At 40.3% G+C, this 7713-nt stretch overlaps 1 protein-coding gene across 2 annotated transcripts in view; it reads right to left on the bottom strand.

Moving 5' to 3' along the window:
• Window positions 1–1589, bottom strand: part of LOC132815763 (Krueppel-like factor 3) — a 108660-nt gene extending 107071 nt beyond the window's left edge. The window contains exon 1 of one of the 2 annotated variants that reach the window (XM_060824958.1): window positions 1463–1589. The gene's annotated coding sequence lies outside the window, so the exon portion shown is untranslated. The remainder of the gene's footprint in view (window positions 1–1462) is intronic. The other variant, XM_060824930.1, reaches the window with a different exon arrangement.
• Between the last annotated feature and the right edge of the window lie 6124 nt (window positions 1590–7713).

Consider the following 7713-nt stretch of genomic DNA (forward strand, 5'->3'; position numbering starts at 1 on the left):
CATCCACATACTGGCTTTGTAAAAGAGCAATTGACACCGTTCTATACTTTTACCTCCACATCCCCCCCCCACCAACCCATGCACATTTTAAATCTTCAATTATCCAAATATTACAAAACTGCATTTACTTTATTTGAATGTTTTTGTATTAAAAGCACTTTGCATCCATCCACTGAATTCAGTGTTTTGAAAACATGTAGATGTGTCATCTGCAGTGATGTAGAAATTTGATTTTAGAAGAACATGATACACAAAAAAAATAGGAAGGAACTGCGTTTCTGTAACTTTGTGACAATAGTGTGCACCAAACCATGCACACTCGCCACAACAGAACTGGCTCAGCATCCCCCTGAATTTCTTTTATTGGAGTTGGGGCAGATTCATTGGTTCAACTGAATTGTCATCGTTTGTTGGGCCCAACAAAATCTTCACAATACAAGATCAGAATTTACCAAGAACTAAACTACTAATCACCTTCAACCACGTGAGAAGGATTTGACAGAACAGGAAACAACAAATATCAGGAATATGCCCTGAGAAAGGCTGCAACCATTTCATTATTACTTTTAAATCAGCCACACAGAGTTTTGACATTAGTAATCAGTGCCACTTTTTATATAAAAGCTATTAATCTGAGTGCAGATCGAGGTATTTATTTACAACAACTAGGTACCTTTTTACATGTCAACACATTGCACATTATTATGCCTTACCTGCTCACTTTTACCACCCTAACCACAAAACCTTCTTTTTGGCTAAATACATATAAATAATGTAAGGACAACAGCATTCCTCTTCAGTTCAAATGATCAAAAAGAAAACTTGACTTGATATTTTCTAACTCTGCACCTAGTCCTGAATATCACGTATTTCTAATGTCACCCAAAATAACAGCCGTAGAGCTTGAATATATCATTAATGCAGCTGAAATAAATCAGTGTATTGTTTTGTGCATTCCTTTTCAACGCAAGAGCTAAAATTAGAATTACTTTTCCTTCAGCCAGTTCAGGTAATCTGTCCAATTGGCTTCTTTCTCCTCCTGGATATCTGATGACAAGACTATTACTGAGTAAAAGGAAATGACTTAGATACCAGCACAGTAACAGATGAGTAAACAGACTAGCTTCATAAATTATGCAATAGCAGCCTTACAATACACAGATAAAAATTTAGGTCATACAATAAAGTTCATTGGATATGAATATAAGTAAAAGAAAGTGTGGGGGGAACCTGGGTGTGAAAGACAATCAAAATCTGAAAGAGAAATGCAGGAAGAAAATACAGTGACTATTACCGAAAGCAGGAATAAGGAATATCTGAAGAACTGACTCTTGATTCACTTCCACTCATTACAGTACTGAGCTGCAGCTCAAAGATCTTAAAATATTTCAAACTGTCCACACCATTATAAATAAACTTGTAACTGAACATATTAATCGTATGATTTGAAAGTAAAACTTACTTGTCTCAACTTAGTAAACTCCCCAATGTAGTCCTTGATTTTAATTCACACACTCTGCTTTCGCTCTCCCTTTCAGAATGTAATGTGAATCCTACAGCCCTGTACGCTGCCAATACTCTTCTTCGATCACATGACCCACCCAAATTTAGGGCGGGTGCAAAGGGGGGAAGGGTGGAGTTATAAAACCCCTGGACCATAGTCCTAACGATACTGAGAACCTCTTCGGACTTTTTTAGCCATGGTACGACTATTTATAATTCTGAAAAAAAACAATCTGACAAATTAACTTCGAGCTCATTGTGCCAATTTACTCAGAATAAAACGAGTAAAGCTTCTGTGATCTGCTGTAAAGAATATCTTAAATTCGTCTGTCAAATTACAGATCGTTTTTACAATAATAAGTCTGAAGGAAGTGGAAGAGTATGAAAGTGGTCAGAAGTCCTCCTTCCTTTTGTAATTATAAATCCTGTTTGAGCCAGAAAATTCAAAGAAGCATTAAGCCAGCAGGTTCAGTGAGAGGCTATTGAGGTTTTGCTGAAATGCTGTGTTAAAAGACTAGAGCTGTTGATGGAGATCTGCCAAGATTTCTGTGTAAAGCCTGACTAGAAGATTGCCAGCAAAGTAAACGGGGACTGAACATTGGCTCACTCCACAAAGTAGAACTTGCTGCAAACAAGGCGTCGTTTTGACACGGAAAGTTTGTTATGATCTAGACCGCTTTCTCTGAAAGGACGGGGGAAGGAGACACCAAGACTTTGTCAAAAGAGAATCATATAAATGAAGGGTGAAAAAATGCAGGGCTGTAACGAAAGGGAAGGGAAATGGAATGAAGGTCTTTCAAGTAGTGAGCGTGCAAGCTTGATGGGACAAATGGCCTCTTCCATGATTATGGTGACAGAACAATATGCTCCGCAGACCAAAGTATTCAAACAATTAAAGCACAAACTCGGGGGCCAAGGTACATACTGCAAATGTGTTGCTGGTCAAAGCACAGCAGGCCAGGCAGCATCTCAGGAATAGAGAATTCGACGTTTCGAGCGTAAGCCCTTCATCAGGCCAAGGTACATAGCCATGTACATAATTGTTGGCTGCACTGGTGATGAGTAAATATGTGACAATTCCCATTTTATGTGTGTTGCACGTCATTGTGCATTATGGTACAATAATATGAATAAGCCAAAGATTCTTGTATGAAGAATGTATTGTTAACTGAATGTATGGTAATTCTCTTTAGTAACTTTCTTCACTTGTTTAATATTGACCAAGATTTTTAGGATGGCAGGATTTCCTTTCAGTGATGCGATTGCTACTTCAGGTGCTTCACCTGATGACCTTCATCACAAGGTCAGATATGGGGATGGTTGCTGATGATTTCAAAATCAGCACAACTTCTCAGGTACTGGAGCTTTTTTTTAAAATCAACCTGTTCAGAGATGTTATGACACACCTCTGGAAAAGAGGGGCCTTGAACCTGGGCCTCTTGTTCAGTGGTAAGGTCATGACATCTATATGCACAAGTGGAATGGCCTGGACAACACTTATTTTTGGATTGATAAGTGGTCATTTGCAATCATCTCGGAGATGTGCCAAGCAAAGATAGTCTCCAACAAGAGATAATCCAACCATTGCCCCTTGACATTCAACAGTATTACCATCATTGAATTCTCCTCTATTAATACACTGAGGGTTACCATTGACCAGAAACTGAACATGACCTGCCTATACATACTGTGGATACAAAAGCAGGCCAGAGGCAGGGCATTCTGTGGTGTGTAATTCACCTCCTGGTTGTCCAAAACTTATCCACCATCTTTAAGGCACAAGTTAGGAGTATGATGTCATGTTGCCCACTTACCTGAATGGGTGCAGCTCAAACAACACTCAAGAAGCTTGACACCATCCAGAGCAAAGGGGCCCACTTGATTGGTACCCCATCCATCACCTTCAACAGTCACTCCCTCCACCACTGATGCACGGTGGTAGCATTGTGAAACATCTATATGATACAGTGTAACAAGTCATCAAAGCCCCTTTGACAGCCTTTTCTAATCTTGCAATATTGACCATCCAAACGGAAATACCACCATCTGCAAGCCATATAACTATCCTGATTTTTATCACAGCTCTTTCAGTGCTAGTATGTCAAAGACCTGGAAATCATTTCCCAACAGCAGTGTGGGTGCCATTACATCACATGGAGTGCTGCAGTTCAAGAAGGCAGAGCACCACTATCTTCTGCATGGCTGTTATGGTTCGGCAACAAATGCTGGCATAGTCATTGATGCCCACATGCCATGAACACATTTTTAAAGAAGGCTACTTAATGGCCTCATGTGGGTCAAGAGCAGGAGAAGCTGTCAGTAGTTTCACTGTAACATTGTGGAGAGAAGGTGAGGAAGGCTGCTGAGAAGGCTATTGGAGGAATTTTTATGGGCAGCCACTGCCTCCAACCCTACCGAAGAATGCAAAATTCTGCCGTGATTATTTAAAACGAAACCAAAATTTGTATTGACATGAATGAATAGTCACCTGGTAGGTGTGAGTTTGCAGTCTTCTGTCTGCTTTCTCCCAAGTTTACATCTTGATTGTGCTGATAATATTGATCTTTGCAGCTACTCTCACTGGCAGAAAGTGCAATGTCGAGAGGTCAGTGAAGAGAGGAAAGGAAGACAATGAAGAAGAGTAATGTGAGGATAGAATACATGTAACATTTATTTCACACCACACAGTGAAATATTGGATTTCATGAACCATTTTCATTGCCTGTGCACATCAGTGTAAATTAGTGGCAGGCAGAACACCTTATATAGTCCGCATGTGCTCCCATGACCAGCTCAGCAGGTTGTAAATACATGTTAAAGTTATCCATTCCAATGGAGCAAGGCTATGAGGCCATGATGCTTTGGATACATGGTGTGTGTGTGTGTGTGTGTGTATGTGTGTGTGTGTGTGTATTGGTTTCTTCTACTGGGTCTCCATGTTCCACAATATCTCAGGTTTGGTTTGACAAAAGTCCTCAGTAACAATTCCACGAAAGAGTTGAACAGGAGAGTGTTCTCCTTGGAAGCAATGTCACAGAGTCAAGGCACCACTGCACTCATGTGTTTCTGCTAGAAATATCCATTGATGCTAAAGTGGCCAACCCTGGTTGGCCAATCTCTTGGATTCTGCTGCCGAAAGCATTTCTCTTGTAATCCTAACTGGAACTTTGACTGGGAGAGGGAGACCCGACTCAAATTATAGTGATGCCAGTCTCATAATAGAGGGCTTCATTCCTGTAGTTAGACGTTGGGTAAAGGCAAAAGTTGAAACTGTTTAAGCTACAGTCACAGTTCAGTGAGGAGAGAAAACATGATGTTGAGGTATCAGTGTTGACAAATGCCAGACCAAAACCAACAATGCAATTCAAGGAAGGGCAAAGTCTACAGCGGAGTAGTAGGATATCAAGCCAAAAAGATAAAAAATGAAAGTTAGATAAAGGTGAGCCATGTACAATCTGCCCAGATATATTGTAAAAGCTGAAGAAAATGTGAAAGTGACCCAGCCACTATCTATCAAAACAGTTTAAGCTTCAACCTGCCCACTTCATAAATGGACAGATTGGTGCAAGGGTTAAAGTGCAGAAAGAATATGAATAAATTCATTCGTGTCTTCAAACAATATAAGGGATTCTGACGTTTTTGATGCTTTCAACCTAGGTTTTTTTTAAACACACCCAGGGCCCATCCTTGCCTTTGCCAGGTGATTTCTGATCGGTGATTGATGGGCTGAAGCCTTCCTATTTAGAGCTCTCTAAAGTTACACGTGTACAACAAAGGGAGAAAAGAAACCCAGCGGCTGATTTTAAAGCTATCCACCTGGTGGAAACTGGGCGGCTCAGCACTTTAGGTCAACCATGTCCTTTCTGCCTCTTTGCCTTTTATCTTAACTGGATCTTCTGAGCATAACTGGCAAGGAGTTCAGTGTGAGGTCACAAGGGCCCTTGTCATTGATGTGGATTGGGATCTGCTAATATCTGTTATTTTAATTCTAACCTGAATGAAAACCACTGTCACTGTCATGCTAGGCAAAAACTAGCTGAAGAGAGTCACAAGCAGGATCTTTTTCAGACTAAACTTTGTGCTCTATTTCCTGAGGTCAGGAGGAGTAGGTATTCCAATCTGTCTTCCCCTTCATGAGCTCCACCTTCCTCCCCTCCCCCAAAACCTCAGCTCAGGGCCAAACTGCATATGCCAAAACTTGCAAGCAGTCTGGTTAAATCTGGTATCAGGGAGGTGATGGCCTAATGGGATTTTCTAAAAAAAACATTCACAGGATGAGAGCATCACTGGCTAGGCCAACATTTATTGCCCATCCCCAACTGCCTTGAGGGTAGTTGAAAGTCAACCACATTGCTGTGGATCTGGAGTCACAGAGACCAGACCAGGTAAGGATGACATTCGTGAACCAGATGGGGTTTTTTTTCCTGACAATTAACATGGCCATCATTAGACTCTTAATTACGTATATTTATTGAGTTCAAATTCCACCATCCAACCTAGTGGCATTTGAATGCAAGTCGCCAAGACATGACCTGGGACTCTGGTCCAGCGAAAGTACCACTAGGCCATTGCCACCCTCATGAGCCTATTAATTCGGACTCAGGTAATGATCTGGCCATAGTGGATAGTGGAATTCAAATTCAATTAAAACAACATCTGAGATTAAGAGTTTAATGACGACTGTGAAACTATTACCATTGTCAGAGAAAAAAATCTGCCTCACTATTGTCCTTTAGGCAAGGAAAACTGCCATGCTCACCAGGCCTGACCAACAAGTGACACCAGGCCCACAGCAATGTGGTTAACTCTCAACTACCGTCTGGGCAATTAGGGGTGGACAAGGGTGGCCAGTAATGCCCTCATTATGTGACTAAGTTAAAAAAAATACAGAGCTCACAAGGGGAGATGAAATCACTACCAAGGTGATGGAATTTGTGCTTGGATGAAAATTGAAATCTTTATTCTTCCTAACATTCAGTTGCCATAAGTTATAATTCATCAAAGATAGTACATTGGAAGAAAAAAATAGGCTTACGGTAAAGTGACAGTGGAGCTGCAGATAATTATCAGCCATGTACGTGGAGAAATAGATCCTTTGACAAAGGAAACACAAATAAGAGAGAGAGTGGACCCTTTAGATCCTTTAGCTATTCCAAAGCGGTAACAATGGAATGTAAAGGGAAGTTATTGCTAGAGATATCCTTCTCTGAATCTACCAGCTAGCAAATCAACTTCCTACATATCACCTATTGGACCTCTGACTGAAATGGGCAAAAGGAGGAACAACAATCTCAACCAACGGTACAATGCAAATTGCAATGTACGTAGCAAAAACAAAGAAGCATCAAAATATACAATATCAAACCTTTTACTTCACTAGAATTGAATAGTATTGGTCTTTAGTTTTATACTGGCATGAGCAGAAATGATGTGGGAGTGAGTGATATAGGATCTATGATTTTGATTGTATGTATGATGCTATAATGTCCTTAATGTCTCATTAATATGCACATCGCCAGAAATGGTTGGCTATTTCTCATGGAGCTGATGTCACAAATGTGTCTTTAACAAAAATGGCAGCTGTATTCCATCTGAGCTTAACTCCAAAGGCTCATCTCTTGGCCGGTGGTGCACATCCAACCCACTATACAGGAGGAATTATTGATGATAGGATGATCAAATATCAAAGAGAAAATGCTATATTATCATTGAATAAGATCTTGTTCATCCTTATCTTGACCTCCTCACATTGTGAATGATAAAGATGCCCCATAAAAGTTTCAAATGAGAGCTCATTCAATTCATATCTAGAATAAAATCTCTTAGTCATCAAACTAAATTCAGCCACCTGGATCTTTTTAACTTAGAACAGATCAAGTTCAAGCAATTTGATTGAAGGTTTGAAACACTGAGGAGATGAGTGTGAATAGACCATTTTCACTAGGAGGTTTAGTGACAGCTGTATACATCTATAAAATAGAGCTTGGTTAGAAGGTAGGAAGGAGGTCTACAGGCGAATCAGTTCCTGCCTTTAATCCAGAGTTCTGGATTCAAACCCCACAAAATAAATCTGGAATATCAAAAGCTCAGCAATGCTGACAATGACAACTCTCTTTGATTCTTGAAAAAACTTATTTGGTTCATGATTGCCCTTTAGAGTCATGGAGCTCCACAGGAAATAGACCCTTCAGTCCATTCATGCCAACCAGA

The sequence above is a fragment of the Hemiscyllium ocellatum genome, chromosome 1 (assembly GCF_020745735.1).
Source record: "Hemiscyllium ocellatum isolate sHemOce1 chromosome 1, sHemOce1.pat.X.cur, whole genome shotgun sequence".
Classification (NCBI taxonomy): Eukaryota; Metazoa; Chordata; class Chondrichthyes; order Orectolobiformes; family Hemiscylliidae; genus Hemiscyllium; species Hemiscyllium ocellatum.